This window comes from Octodon degus, unplaced genomic scaffold (assembly GCF_000260255.1).
Source record: "Octodon degus isolate 3935 unplaced genomic scaffold, OctDeg1.0 scaffold00183, whole genome shotgun sequence".
NCBI classification, from domain to species: domain Eukaryota; kingdom Metazoa; phylum Chordata; class Mammalia; order Rodentia; family Octodontidae; genus Octodon; species Octodon degus.
The window spans coordinates 1,139,203-1,156,092 of NW_004524759.1; the positions used below are offsets into that span (position 1 = coordinate 1,139,203).

The 16,890-nt window shown below is 40.7% G+C and overlaps 1 pseudogene; it reads right to left on the reverse strand.

Annotated features, from left to right (window-relative positions):
• Positions 1–4,404: 4,404 nt before the first annotated feature.
• LOC101574206 overlaps positions 4,405–16,890 on the reverse strand; it is an 18,824-nt pseudogene continuing 6,338 nt past the window's right edge.

A 16,890-nucleotide genomic window follows, 5' to 3' on the forward strand; every position in this document is an offset into this window, starting at 1 on the left:
AGTAAATTAATTAATGCGCATTCAAGACACTGCATAAAGATGTGCATCAACATTTGGAAAACCTGCCTTAACCCGATGAACTAATTTTTTCACAGGAGACTCATTCAAGGCCAAGACAGGTTGATGGGTTTTACTCTGTTTTGAATCTGAGAAGTCATTAATGTCTGATTTCAGATGCTGCCCTGCAATTATCCTGCAAGAAGCTACCACTCGTCATGTTTTGATACAGCATCAGAAAAGGATATTCAGGTATCTGAAAAGATGATTAAAATGATTTTAAAAAAGCCCTCTCTTTTTTAACTACAGCTCTGTGTAAGGCTGGACTTGACCAATTTATTCCAATGAAAACAGCATAGTGTAGCAGACTGGATGAGGTTAACCGCCCCTCACTGGAGGTGAGGGGCAGCAACTTCTATCAGTTTAATAGTTAAGGAGATCTTATGAGTTTAAGTATTTCTCTCATCTGATGGTGTTTTTATCTTAGAGTTTGTTTTCCCTAGAATTATCTTATGGATATTCCCATATAACTGGTTTATTGTGTTTACCTTGGACTCTAGGACAACTTGGGAAGTTTGCCCTTCTGGCCTCTTCTCATCCACTTCTGTGCCAGCACCCAAGGACCTGTGTTCCCATGGGAAAATACTGTGACCACAATGGGAGAAGAATCAATATTGTCCAGTTCAGAGCTTTAATTATTGCACAGGACTGGACACTTAATGTTTGCTTTGAGACTTTTGCTTCAACTTTTAAAATTTTACCAAAATATATATGACATAGGATTAAGCACTGAGGTTTTTTTTTGTTTTGTTTTTATTGTATTTGGTACAGGGTCTCACTACGAAGCTCAGACTTATAATTATCCTCCTGTTTTCACCCTCCCCAGTGCTTGGATTATAGGCATGCACCACTATGCCCTGATTCGGTGGCCGGCTCAGGGAGCCCAAGGGGGCAGGGCCTGAGGCACTGAGCCATTTTAAGTACACAGATCAATGGTAAACACACTGCTGAGTGCGCAAGCATCACCATTGCCTGTCTTCCTCACTCTTTCTGCCTTGTGGCATGGACCTCTGTGCCTTTACACTTTGCTCTTTATCCTCCTTTTTTCCTGCGCTTGTCCCTAACCTCCTATTCTCTGGAACCAAGACCTTATTGTAACAAAGTCTTCACATAGCGCTTTCCAGTGAATAAAAAGCCTTGGACTGTAGAGTTTTCATCCTCATGCAAACAATTACTCAACTGAGTGAGTGCATTTTTTAACAACCATTGATCAAATTATTAAAATAGTTGACCTTGGCATCTACCCTGGGGACTCCAGCCCCTGTGCCTGGCCCAGTACGGAACGCAGTGACATACTCAGCAGTCTTGGAAAGCTTGTACAGGACCACTCAGGAATCAGTTGTGAGTTCTCATTTGGAATACCCCGTAATTAGAACCTTGTCACCCAGCAGTATGTTTATTCATAGTGATTCTCAAAGTCTTAGTGAGGCTCCCGACTTTTAGTCTTTTTTCCTTTGGGTTTCTGATCAAGTCCGCATGTTTTTTTGGCCCAGGGATTTTGTAATGGCACTAGGAGAATCGGCACCTCTGCTTCTCAGGGGCCTCCTTGGTGTCTTCCAGGGCTGCTACTGGTGGAGCGGGATCAGCAAGAAGTCAGGAGGAGGAGCAGAGGGAGCTCAAGGCAGGTTCATCAAGCTGGATATACAATGTGTAGGGATCCATTGGTCTCACTGCGACTGGAGAAACAGCAGCATGGATGAGAAAGACAAGAAGACAAAAGCTGGGCTAGGTGGCTGCTGGTCTACCTGATGGGCAAGGCTAACTCAACTCTACAACTAATCTGTCCTTTAGTTATAGTTTTGCAAAGTTAGTAACACAGGATACAAGGTTGCTTAGTGACTAATAGCTGACCTTAATCAGCAGGATGTTTACCTCAGGACTGAGGTAGCTTGTTTTCTTAAGGCATTGGGGCCTAGTCCCGCCTACACGCATTTGATCAATTTCCTAGCTTCCTCAGCTCCCAAAAACAATGTTCCTGAACTCTATAAAGAGCAGATGGAGAAACAAAGAAAAATTGCTTCTCAGTTATGTATCACTCAAACATTTTAAATACAACTACATCAAAAGAAACTTTTGTATTTTTAATTTTCCAGAGTGCATTTCAAGAAAAGGCCTGACTTGATTTGCAAGTCTGTTAGTATTAAGTAAATAAGTAGGGGCCAGCAAGATAGCTCAGCAGACTGAAGTGCCTGCTTAGGAAGCTTAGGCAAGTGGTTTGATCGCCGGCAACACATGCCGTGCCAGCCTCGCCCTTAGGGCAGGCTGAGCCAGCCAGAGTCTGGGCATAGTGGTGTACACCTGTAAGCTCATCGCTCGAGAGGCTGAAAGCAGGAGGATCACCATGAATCTGAGCTGTGTAGTGAGACCCTGTAACAACCAAAGACATTTTAAAAAAGTAAGTAAGGAGGATATTAGCCAGAGGTTGTCTTCCTACTTTGAATTTCTATATGATGAACTGCAGGGTAACTTAGAATAAAAACACATTAAACCCTAAACAAAAATATATGTGGTATCAAATATCTGGGTTTCACTTAACGCAAACAACTGCCCTTCACTTTCCAAAGTGACAGGCAGCTGTGCCGAGGGCAAGTGTCCCTGTGGTCTACAGCCCCGGGACAGAGGATGGCCCAGGAACAGGTGACACTGCCACTCTGCTTGCCTGCTGGACCTTGAAAGCTTGCTGCTCCTCCACTGGGCAGATTTCTCTGAGCCTTTTCTGGCTCTGCCTTATTTACAATCAGTTCTTCACTTAAACCAATTCTGTTCAGTTTATTGTCTAAAGTTTTCCTTTAAACATAGGAAGGCAGTGAGTTTAGTTTAGAAACATTGTTTTGAATATGTAATCAAGGAACAGATGCATAATCTCAGAACAGTATCTAACACAGAGTAATCCTGTTGGCTGTTAGGATAATTGTTTTGGGTTTAAAACTTTGATGCAAATTTACTTCCCTGTCTTAGACGTGATGGTAGTATCCAGTGATAAACAGAGGAGCAAAAAGCAAACAAAAAATACCGTGCTTCTTTTCTGATGTGGAGTGCATTTGTTAATTTCTTCCTTCCCATCTGGATCGATGCTCTCGATCAAGGAGACTTTGGGACTGCAGAGTGCTACACATGTCAATCACGGCTCAAACACCCCTTCGGCAATTAGTAAGGCTTTGTTCTCACTAAATTGCAATTGAGTTCAGTTTATCCTAAGTACACTTTGGTGGCGATGTCACCAAATCATGTAAATGTTAACTTTATTAACTTAATATATTCTGACTATGATGGTTCTTCAAATTAGAAACAATTTAAATGCTTTCGAATACTTTATTATATGTTATTTTTGTGGAGTGCTAAACCAGGCAAAATTCATTTGAAGCACATCATTGAATAAAAAATGTAGTTAACTCCATCTCATTTATGTTAATTGAGCTTTATTTTCTGGAAAACATTTTGCATTTTGATTGAATTCTCTACAAATGCCAGAGCAGTGGTGTTAAGTTTGGAAAACAATAAAAGGCAATTAATTTTGACAGAATATCATTTTACTGGCAAATTTTATGTACAGTAATTTAAATGACTCACTAATTTTCAAGTAATTAAATAATAAAACAACCCAGAGAGTTGAAGTTCCAAATCTTGAAAAAAAAAAAAAAAAGCATCCGATTTGAGCTTAATTGGACCACACTGCTTTCTAAAATCACTATGTATTTATTCAGCGCCAATCACTCACTGTGTGGGGTCTTTTCTTCCCAGCTCTGAGCGAAGTTTCAGCCAGGTTTGACATGCACTGAGGACCTGCTGAGCCCTGGGCTGCTCATGGCGCATCCGCCTCAGGCCCAGCCTCTGCACATCCAAAAAGAACAAAACCACCTTTGTGAACTTTGCTTTCTTACAGAACAGACAGATAAAAGCAATAAATGAACAAATCATTAATCCCATCTCTAGTGAGTGGGAATGCTGTGAAGAAAATGAACCTGATGATGAGATAAAGGACATCTTTTCCCCACAAAAGAAGCATTTTCCCTTTATTTCAATTAAGAGAAGCTTGTGACTCCTGTTGCCACCACCCACATCCAAGTTCTGTGATGACCAGCCATGTTACCTACCGAGTGTACTATGTGGGCTCTGGCCAGCACTTACAGGCAGTGATGAGCCCCTGGTCCCCTCCAGAGCAGTGCTGGTGGAGTAGGACCCTGAGCTCAGGAGGGTTTGTATTGGTCACTGACCTCAGGCTGCAGGTTGTAAAAGACACAGTAAGGTGACTCCAGCTTGCTGTGGCACTCCTGGCCCCAGGTCTGGTCCAGAGCAAATTCATAGCCCCTCTACATTTTTTTTTTTGTTTGTTTTGTTTTGTTTTTCAAAATACATCACTTTATTTCTCCACCCGGTGGCCACACATCATAAGCCTTAAGCACTGACAATCACGTGATTTCTTCAGTAAGCTCCAAGGCTCCTGGAAGCTTCCCAGGGTTTCACAGCCAGAAGAGTCCTGAGATTTCAAATATTAAAGCTTTCTTCACAGCCACAAGTTCCTTTGATATTTGGGTTATTGAAGACAAGCTCACTGGATAATTTGTCTTCAACATAGTCCATTTCTGTTCCTAGAAGTATCAGCTGTGCTTTCTTTTCTTTTTAAATTTATTTATTTATTTTGTGTGTGTGTGGCCAGCTCAGCCCACCAGGGGACGGGGCTGCCTGCATGTGGTGCTGGGGGATTGAACCTTGGTCCCTGTGCTTTGCTTAGCTTAGCTTGGTCTAAGTGGGTGCTTTAGACTACTGAGCCATCTCACCAGCCCTGTGCTTTCTTTTCAATGAACACTCTGACTCCATCTTGAACAACTTGTTCATCAGAATCTCCTTTTGTCTTTGTGTATTCTAGAGTATAAGAAAGGCCATTACAGCCCCTGGTTCGGATGCCAACTTTCAAACTTACATGCTCAGGTTTATCTTTAAGAAGTTGTTTTATCTTGTTTACTGCAGAAGGTGTCAACTTGAGGGCAGCGTGGGTGGGTTGCAGTTTCCTCTTGCTCACAGGCCGGATGGTGGCTTGGAGTAAGGAAACCGATATCTTTGCCGTCCGGGCGCCCAGGTTCCTCGGGCAGGACCTCAGAACCCTCAACCTCTCTCCATGGACACGGCGGGCCGCCCCTCTGTATTTAACACCCACAGTGATTCTGCTTTTGCTAACCTGAGACCCACACACTGTCTGAGTGTCAGGCTTGGAGGTGGGCTCTGGGGTGGGGACAGGGAGCCCGTGGCAGTGAGCTCTTCACAGACTTTAGGTCCTACTTTCAATGTCACTGCAGTGCAGTGGGGTCACACACGGTGATTTGAACTTCAGCTGAAAGCTTCGATGGTTCCTTTATTTTCATAGAATTTTTAAATTTCAAGGTGTTTTCTTGTTATTTGCCACACTTGCCTGGAAGCATAAGGGAGCTCTTGCCCAGAAGTCGGAGCCAGGCTCAGGTGGCTCCTGCAGGAGGCCAACAGTATGGATGCAGCCAACATTGGTTGAATCTTCTGGTTCTTGCCTTAGTGCTTGTTTTAGGGCAAGGATTATGAAACAAATCAAATTTCTCAGGTGCATGGAGCAAATATCACTATCCACTGCATTACATATAATCAAAATATTTAGTAATCCAGAAAAGAATCTGACGGAAGATTCAGAACCCTGAGGAAACCACAATGGGTTCTTCAGTTTTCATTTTTTAAATCATTGTTATTATTATTTTTTATGTATTTAGTACAGAGTCTACAAGGTCTCACTACACAGATCAGACTTGCAGTGATTCTCCTGTTTTCAGTCTCCCAAAGGTCTGGGATTACAAGCATGTGCCACCACGCCCAGTCTCAATTGCCATCTCAGTGTACCCCAGGGGTGGGGCCCACACAGCACACTGGAGATAGAACCCCGGTCCTTGCATCTGCCTAAGCATGTGCTTTAATCCGCTGAGTTATCTGGCCAGCCCAATTCTTCAGTTTTAAAATAATTGTCTTGATGTCCAGTAGATTCAACTGCACACTTATGAGCAGTGACCACACCAGTTGCTGTGGTGACCTTTCCTTTGCTGTCCCCTTCCCCATGATGGGCACTGCATCCTCTGCTCTGAGGCTGCTCCATCTGCAGTGAATGTCCACCATGCAGAGGTCAATGTGTCCTTTCTCCATTCACACCAGGCAGAGAAGAGCCAGCTGACAGACTTCCTGTCAGTTACACCGTGCAAATGGGCTTGACAGGAGCAAGGGACAGCCTCTGCGTCTGTCTATACCATAGGTCAGCCAGGTGACAGACCTCTCTCATGGCAGTGGGCAACTGTGTCCCCCTCCAGGAGGAGCAAGGGGACAAAAGCCTTGGTGAATGTGTCTCCCGAGGAGACTGTGGAGTGGAGAACCCAGGACCAACCATGCAGCTGCTTCAGTGCAGCTCTGTGTCCAGGGCTCCCCTTTCTTGGCCATGTTGCCTGAGGGGACACATTGGGGAGCAAGGTTGTAGACGACAGCTTGGTGCTGGGGAAGGATCCTGAGTCAGGGTCAGAGCTGGACTTCTCAAGATGGTCATAGTGACATCCAGCAGTTGAGAGGGGACATTGCCTGATCAGGGTGAGAAGGAAGATGGGGGCTGTAGGGTCCTCAGGGTAAGGAACAGATGCAGACTTTTCTCTATGAACTATCCCCTCAGCTGTCCTCACACAGTCTCACCATAGGGATTTCAATTAGCACTGGTGTGGGGGTCCTGTGGTGAATGAAACACCCTCTTCCAGACCCAATTGCCTCATTGCTCCCTGGGCCTCACCATTCTGCCCTCCATGCTGGGCTCCAAAAAACAAAATCTACTCTGTTTCTTTATTTTATTTTTTGTACCAGGAATCCAACTCAGGACCTTTCACTTGCCAGGCTGAGCTACCTCCCTGGCCCCCATGAAAAACAAAATCTTCTAGAGGGAAATTAAAACAAAGGATAAGAATGCCACATTTTTTCATGTAGACTGAATAGATGGTTATCTGGATAAACTACATCATTGTTTTATACCTGCATTAATTCTTTGCTTGATGCTGTCCTGAAGAGTTTGGTAATGATCAGGGCTTAGATTGAGAATGTCTCCCAAAAGCCTTTTGTGCTCTTGGAAGGTGACTGAATTGTGTGGGTTCCATAGCTGATGGTTCTTTCAGGAGGTGGGGTCTGGCTGGAGGAGATGGGTCTGAGCGATGACCGTGAAGAGTCCCCCTCGCTGGCTTCTCCCTTCCCTCTCCTTGTCAACAGGAGTGATCTGCTTTCCTCAGCAGCCAACCATGGATTACAAACTGCCCTCCTTGACTCTATGGCTCTCTGGTCTTTAGGCTCAGTGATGAGAAGGTGGCTAAGGCAGTGAGTAAATGCAAGTTTTATTTTTTATTTTTTTATTTTTTTTATTTTAATTTATTTATTTATGTGTGTGTGGCCAGCTCAGCCCACCAGGGTGCGGGGGTTTGGTGCTGGGGGATTGAACCGCGGTCCCTGTGCTTTGCTAAGCTTGTTCTAAGTAGGTGCTTTAGACCACTGAGCCATCTCACCAGCCCTAAATGCAAGTTTTAAAGAAACAAGTCTCAGCTGCACCCACCAGACCCCTCCAGACCCAGCTCATGCCTGGCATGTGAGTGAGACCTTCCGCCATTGTCTTAGTTACTTTTTATTCGTTGCTGGGACAAATACCCGACACACAAAATGATGGAAGGAAAGATTTATTTAGCTCACAGTTACTGGAGGGTTCAGTCCATATTCCGCTGGCTCCAAGGCAAACGACAGCAGTTCATGCAGCAGAAAACAATGAAGAGCAGAGGAGGAGCAGCAGCTGCAGCGTCCATCAAGCCTCTCTCTTCCTTCTGCACTGACTGCCAAGACCAGCGCTCCACAGTGAAGATCGGAGCTCCTCCAAAGTGGCATGGCTGCAGAGATCAAGATCCTCGGAAAACTGAGACTTCTCCACAGAAGCAGGGCGGGGCAGCAGGAAACCAGGCAGGGCGGCTTCCTGCCTTTCTCAATTCCTGGGCCCTGCCCACCTGAAGGGTGAGGCCCCCACGCTGCCTGAGCTGATTCAGCCAAGTTGACACAATGTATCAACTAACATAGCCATGCTCTCAGGACCCCTCCAGACCCAGCCCAGGCCTGGTGAGTGTGTGGGAGAGCTACCGCTCTGCTGTGCCTGCCAGACCCCTCTGGGCCCAGCCCAGGCCCAGTGTGTGAGTGAGACCTTCTGCTGTGCACTTGGGATACCTCTAGACCCAGCCCAGGCCTGGCATACAGGCCTGGTAAGAAACTCTCCAGCTGACGTACCTGCAGAGAGACTGTGGGCCAGATCCACCTAGCTAATCCAGAAGCAAAACATCTTACCAGAGAGGCACAGAGGATTCACTTCTACAGGCTGCATCAGGAAGAAGCTGGGTACAGCAGTCAGACCCAAACTGGGCACATTGAGATGAGTTCAAACTTCGTAGATTCGGATCTGGTAAGCTGAGACACTTTGCTAGACCCAGATCCATGAAAGCATCCTCACTCTTTCTCTTTTGACTGAGAGAGAAGACAAAAGGTAACTGGGGTGAATTAGTCTGTCTGGAAGACCCCATGTATATCAAGGGGAGGTAATCAGACAGAACTTAGGGGAACTAACTTAAATACAAATTCCCAAATTAATATCTCCTTAGCTATATAGTCATAATGCTTGCTCTTACTGTCTAAAATATGAACCCATTAGTTACAAAAGTTTGTCAACTGCTAAATATCACTATGCATTATTAGTGTTCCTAATTGTAGTTCCATAAATACAAAACTATAACTGCCTTAACCATATAATCTCTCTTAGGTAACAATTTCAATAGGTGCTAAGATTATAACTGTACCAAAGATCTACACCAAAGGTCAGAGGACAGTGCTATACAAAATGACAAAGAGAAGGAGCAAAATGCAATCTCAGGCCCTGAGCCCACCCAGAACAAATTCAGGAGACACTAGTATAGAAGAAACTGGGAATCATACAGCTGAAATATCTGAATTAATAGCATCTGAAGTAAAGAAACAACTGTTGAAAGGCATAGAGTAACTCAGATCAGAAATAACTTCTGAAATAGTAATAATAAAAAAAGAAATCTGTGAATTAATAGCATCTGAAGTAAAGAATCAAATGCAGGGCTGGTGAGATGGCTCAGTGGTCTAAAGCACCTGCTTAGAACAAACTAAGCTAAGCAAAACACAGGGACCGCGGTTCAATACCCCAGCACAACATGCCAGCCAGCCCCGCTCCCTGGTGGGCTGAGCTGGCCACACACACACAAAATAAATAAATAAATAAATAAATAAATAAATAAACAAATAAATAAAAAAAGAATCAAATGCAGAAACATATAGAGGAAATCAGGTCAGAAATAATCTCTGAAGTAAAAGAAAGGATAACTATGATGAAAATTAATAACTTCTTTCAAGGAACACACTGATAAAAATAAAGAAGAATAACAAAAGATGGAAACCTTGAATGAGCAATATAGTAAAGCAATAGATCGCATGAAACAGAGTCAAAGAGACATAGAGGAACATAAAATCTCAATCACAAGCTGGCAAAAGTGTTTGCGTGAAAGGGAAGATAGAGTTTCAGATCTTGAAGACACCATCGCTGCTATGAAAAAGGTAAGAAAAGATCTCTTAAAAACAACTAGGAACCCACCAAATAGTGCAAAGAATTAATTCAACATCTGCAAGACGATGAAAAGATGAACAATTTGACAATAATAGGCATCAATGAGAAAGAAAGAGTCAATACAAATGATAAAAAAAGAATTTGGTCAGAAGTAATAGCAGAAAGCTTCCAAAATATGGGGTCTCAATTGGACATTCAGATAACTGAAGCATATAGAACTCCAAATAACATCAACCCAACTAAAAACACACCCAGGCATATACTAGTCAAGATCGCAGAAATCCAGCACAAGAACAATATGCTAAAAGCTGCTAGAGAAAAGAAACAGATCACATTTAAAGGAAAACCCATCAGAATAATGGCAGACTTCTTTTCACAAACCATGACAGCAAGAAGAGCATGGAGCAGAGAACTTCAAGTCCTCTATGAAAATGAATTCCAGCCCAGACTGCTGTACCCTGCAAAACTCTCAAGTTTGATGGAGAAGTGAAATACTTCCATGACAAGAAACAACTAACGAATTTCATGATGACAAAGCCAACCCTACACAGACTACTAAAAGATATTCTAGAGAGGGAAAAAAATCACCACAACTCCACTAGTGAGAATGGAAAGAACCCACCAAATAGGGCAAAGAATTAAACACAGGAGAAAAAGGAGTAAGCAACAGCGGTAAATAACATGTTAATCATAAGTCAATACATCTCAATTATAATCATCAATGTAAATGGACTCAATTCACCAATTAAAAGAAATAGACTAGCACAGAGGATCAGAAAGCAAAATCTAAAAATATGCTGTATACAAGAAGCACACTTAACTCATAAAGAAATTCATAGGCTGAAAGTCAAAGGATGGAAAACAATACTACATGTCCCAGGGGCTGGTGAGATGGCTCAGTGGTCTAAAGCACCTACTTAGAATAAGCTTAGCAAAGCACAGGGACCATGGTTCAATCCCCCAGCACCATATGCCAGCCAGCCCCACCCCCTGGTGGGCTGAGCTGGCCACACACACACACACACACACACACAAATAAATTAAAAAAAAATACTACATGTCCCAGCACCTCAAAAAAACCAGGAGTAGCAACCATGTTCACAGACAGTCTCAAATTCAAACCAAGAATAATCAAATGAAGTAAAGAAGGCCAGTACATACTGGTTAGGGAAAAAATTCAAGAGGAAGAGGTAACACTCATAAATATGTACAAACCAAACACAGGAACACCCAACTATATAAAACAAATCTCAATGGACATGAAAAATCTAACATGCAATACCACAATCTTAACAGGAGACCTTAACACCCTCTTATCCCAAAAAGATAGGCCAAGCAGACAAAAAATTAGTAAAGAAGTAGCAGAATTGAACCAGAACTTGGGACAAATGGACTTAGTGGACACATACAGAATGTTTCACCCAACCACAGCTGAATACACATTTTTAAAAAAACATTGTGTGTATTTTTAAAAAGATTTATTTATTTATTTATTTATTTGTGTGTGTGTGTGTGTGTGTGTGTGTGGCCAGCTCAGCCCACCAGGGGGCGGGGCCGGCTGGCATGTGGTGCTGGGGGATCGAACTGCGGTCCCTGTGCCTTGCCAAGCTTGTTCCAAGCAGGTGCCTTAGACCACTGAGCCATCTCACCAGCCCCCACATTTTTTTTTTTTAGATGCACCTGGGTCATTTTCTAAAATAGACTATATACTGATCCCTAGGTCATGCTTACATATATGCAAGAAAACAGAAATTATCCCATACATATTATCTGAACACGGTGTATTGAAACTGGAAATAAATAACAAAAGAAATAAGAAAAATTCCATAAATACATGGAAATTAAACAACACCCTCCTCAGCAACCAATGGATACAGATGAAATTAAACAAGAAAGTAAACAATATTTACAATTCAGTGAAAATTCAAGCACAAATTATTGGAATTTATGGGATGAAATGAAAGCAGTTTTTAGAGGGAAATTCATAGCTGTGAACTCATACATTAGGAAAATAGGGAACAAATAAATACCATCATGCTGCTCCTCAAATGTCTAAAAAAGGAAGAAAACACCAAACCGAAAGACCAAAGATGGGAGCAAATTATAAAGATTAAAGCAGAAATTTATTCAATCAAGACAAAGAAAACAATACAAAGAATTAATGAATCCAAAAGCTGTTTCATTAAAAGATTAAATAAAATTGATAAACCTCTAGCTAACCTCATCAAAAAGAGGAAAGAAAAAACTCAAATTCAAGCAATAAGGAATGGAAAGGGTGAAATTACTACAGACCCAGTCGAAATTCAGAATATCATCAATAACTACTTTGAGAATCTTTACTCTCACAATATAGGAGACACAGAAGAAATGGACAGACTCCTAAAAAGGTATAAACTACCAAAACTGAATCAAGAAGTTATAAGAACTCTTAATAACCTAATAACAGCCAGTGAAATATAAAATGTAATAAAAAACCTACCAACAAGGAAAAGTCCAGGTCTTGATGGATTCACAGCTGGATTCTACAAGAAATTTACAAAAGATATAATCCCTATACTCCTCAGACTCTTCAATGAAATTGAAAAGGAAGCAATCCTATCAAAATAATTCCTGGAAGTAAGTCTTATATTGATACCAAAATCAGGGAAAGATGCAACTAAAAAAGAGAACTACAGACCAATCTCCCTCATGAACATAGATGTAAAAATCCTCAAGAAAAATCCTAGCAAATAGAATACAACAAATCATCAAGAAGATTATACACCATGATGAGGTAGGATTCATCCAAGGGCGCAACTGATAGCTCAATATATGCAAATCTATAAATGCAATACACTATATCAATAGAGCCAAATCCAAAGTTCACATGATTTTCTCTATTGATGCATAAAAGTTTTTTGACAAAGTCCCAAACTCATTTATGTTCAAAGTCCTACAGAAAATTGGAATAGGTGGCCTCTACCTCGATCTGATAAAAGCCATCTATGACAACCCAAAGGCTAGCATAATTCTAAATGGGGAAAAACTGAAATGTTTTACTCTTAGATTTGGTACAAGACAAGGATGTCCTCTATCACCATTACTATTCAATAGAGTTTCTGGAATCATTAGCTAGACCCATTAGACAAGAGAGAGAAATAAAAGGAATAAGAATAGGTAAAGAAGAAGTCAAAATATCATTATTTGCAGATGACATGATACTCTATGTGGAAGACCCAAAAAGGTCCACCCAGATACTACTAGAATTAATACACAAATTCAGTAGCATAGCAGGATACAAAGTCAATACCCCAAAGTTAATAGCATTCCGCTACACAGATGACGAACACACTTAGAGGAAACCATACCTTTCACAATAGGAAAGGAGCATGAAAAATGAAATCATTAGGAATTAATCTAACTAAAGAAGTGAAAGATCTATCCAACAAAAATTGCAGTACTCTCAAAAAAGAGATCATAGAGGATTTCAGTAAACAGAAAGATATTCTTTGCTCCTTGATAGAAAGAACCAACATTGTGAAGATAGCCATACTCCCAAAATTGTTATACAGACTTAATGCAATCCCTATCAAATTACCACCAACATACCTCACAGACCTAGAGAAATCAGTCCTAAAATTTATTTGGAGCCTTGAAGACTGAGAATAGCAAAGACAATCCTGGGCAACAAAGAAAAGGCAGTAATCATTTCTGACTTGAAATTATACTACAAAGCCACTGTGATAAAATCAGCATGGTATTGGCAAAAAAACAGACCTGAGGATAAATGGAATAGATTAGAAGATGCAGAAGCCACTACAAACACACTCAGCCACCTTATCTTTGACAAGAGTGCCAAACATGCTTACTGGAAAAAAGATAGCCTCTTTAACAAATGGTGCTGGAAAAACTGGCTCTCTACATGCCAAAAACTAAAACTTGACCCAGGTCTATCACCATGCACTAAGCTAGAGCCAAAATGGACTAAAGATCTAAACATTAAAACAGAAACACTAAATCTCCTGGAAGAGAAAGTAGGAGGAATTCTTGAATATATAGGGGTAGACAAGGAGCTCATGAACAAAAATCAAAGTGCATGGGTAATCTTTGAAAGAATTAACAACTGGGACCTTCTCTTATTGAGAAGTTTTTGCACGTCAGAAGAAATTACCAGCAGAGTGAAAAGATAACCCACAAAAATGGAAAAAATGTTAACTAATAAGCACTCAGACAAAGGTCTTCTCTCTAGAATTTATAAAGAACTAAAAAACATTAGAGCCCCAAAATTTAAAGACCCAATCCAGAAATGGGCATCTAGGATGAATACACCCTTCTGAGAGGAAGAAATTTTAGAAGCTAATAAATATATGAAAAAAATCTCCACATTACTAGCCATCCATGAAATGCAAATCAAAACAACACTGAGATACCACTGGAAAGAATGGCTATCAAAGAAATCAACCAACCACAAATGGTGGAGAGACTGTGGGGAAAAAGGAACCCTTTTCCACTGTTGGTGGGAATGTAGACTGGTGCAACCATTATGGAACTCAATGTGGAGACTCCTTAAAAAACTAGAACTGAAAATCCCATTCAATCCAGCTATCCCCCTACTGGGAATTTTCCCAAAAGAACTGAAAACAACATATCATAGTGATATGTATGCCCCTATGTTTATGGCAGCACAGTTTGTGATAGCCAAATCTTGGAAGCAACCAAAATGCCCATCACCTGAGGAATGGATGAAAAAAATGTGGTGTTTTTATACAGTGGATTATTACTCAGCTATAAAGAATGATAAACTCAAAGCCTTCATGTATAAGTGGATACAACTTGAAGATATACTCATAAGTGAAATAAACCAGACCTGCATGTGTAAATACCATGTAGTCTCCCTTGTACAAGAACTGAAAAGAAGAAATAAAAATTGAAAGGCATAACACAACTAAATGGAAAGTGAGAACTTAAGGATTAAACAGGGAAGAGAAGGCAAGGAGAAAAGCTAGGAAAGATGGTAGGGGAAAAATCATAAATTTATATACACAAGATGATTAAGGCAATGTGCCATCAGGTTTTAGAAACTAGCAGTTAATTGGTAGGAGTCTCACCCTGACTATGTATGCAGATACCTGTGAACTAAGCAACTGCACTGAAGATAGCAATGTGTAGTACTAGGGCCATGCTTGGAATGCCTGTCATTCTGGTCTTCTAAATGTGCTTCTAATGTCATATCAATTACTGTTACACTCTCTCTCAAGTAAATGTTTGTTTAAAAAATAGGTAATAAAAGAAAACAAGAGACAAGAAAAAAATGTCATAGGAGTGTCCTGCTACAATGTTGTATATGGTTAGATTTCTAAATTTCTGTCTAAAAATGTGTAATTATTTATTTTTATTTTTTATTTTTTCACATTTGATAGAGATTTAAGGTTTGACATATCAACAATTGTTGGAAAATACCTGTTCCATGTTATGTCTAAGGTGTTTGATATTCAGACTGATCGTGATGTTAAGCTCAACTGCGTATGTTGTAGGGTAATAATATCATTAAGCTTCTCTTTTGGAAGGTTAACAACTTAAGTTTGCAGACCAAAAAATTAGAGAAATAGAAAGACTAGAAGATAGCCAATATTTTGTCCCTAACCCTTCAAGGTCAGTGAGGACTTAGAACATAAGAGAACCTGTACCGTAACATCCTGTAACTCAATGATGTCCCAAATTTTCTGTTCAAGGAGACTATGGGATCACAGAGGAAAGTGATAGATGATGTAGAGTGTGCCTAAGGAGAGTCACCTAGAGAGAAAACATTCTCTCAGGCTTTCACAGAAAGCAAAATTGGTCAAGCAGTGGCCATGACTCATCCAGATGGCTGACACTGAGAAAAGATCTACAAACTGCTGTACATGGTTTCAGGGTAAATTCTGAGGGGATTTGACTGACCTTGTCCAATACAAAAGTTACTTTTTTTGTTATATAGGTCTTCTTTTATCTTAGTCTTAACCATTCAGCAGAAAAGTATAAACACGGGATATAAAAAGTAAAGCCATGGGTCCTGGGGAGATGGCTCAGTGGAATAAGTGATTCCCTGGCAAGTGCAAGGGCCTGAGTTCAATCCTCGGTTCTGCCAAAAAAAAAAAAAAAAAAAAAAAAAAAAAAAAAGTAAAGCCATATTAATATGCTGAGCTGTAAAAGGTTCAAGTCAACAGCTCCTGACATTATATCCAACAGTCCTGTGGATAATATACCACTATTATGGACTACTGGGCTATATTGGATTATATTTCTGAATTCACGCACCTACAATATTTGAATGGCAATGGAATACTCATCTCTGACAAGACTAAACAAAAACTGGGGATATAAATGAAAGACCATTTTGTAGTGAAAAATATATATTTGTATATACAAATTAGGATAGATACACAGCTACTTTCTCTTAGTTCAATGAGAAGAAAGGTTTGTACTAATAGCGTTCAGACAAGATATCATGTCTTCATCTTGTACTATGAATAACTACTATGAAGACAACAATATGCAATGTACTAATTATTGTAACTGTCCTACTAACCTGCTTTGAAACTGTCTCATTGCTATTTTTTTCTCAATAAAAATAATAATAAAAAATAATGAAACAAGTATTACTATGTTAATTCTTTCATATGGAGGTGGAAAAGGACAATTGGTTTAACTGATGAACATAATTATGCTTATCATTATCCCCACATGCATGGTTAGGATCTCATTAAGATTTCTGTGAATACCATGAAAATAACTGGAGTACTTAGTAAAATGTTCATGAAGTCATAGTATTATTTTCTTTAAAAATGAATCTAAAGTTGATTATGCAGATTTATATTCTGACCCACTTTTGTTGAGTCAGAATAAAGGCTACATGAAACAAAACAGCAGAGACGACCCAGGGCCGTGGGATCCTGAACAGACCCAGAGTGCAGGTCAGCGAGTGAGTGAGACGACCCAGGGCCACGGGATCCTGAACAGACCCAGAGTGCAAGCCCAGCAAGTGAGTGAGACGACCCAGGCCTCGGGATCCTGAATAGACAGGTTCAAAGTGATATACAGGAAATTAAAACCTCAATCACAGCTGGCAAAACCATTTGCGTGAAAGTGAAAATAGACTTTCTGACCTGAAAGACACCATTGCAGCTAGTGAAAAAGTAAGAAAAGATCTCTTTAAAACAACT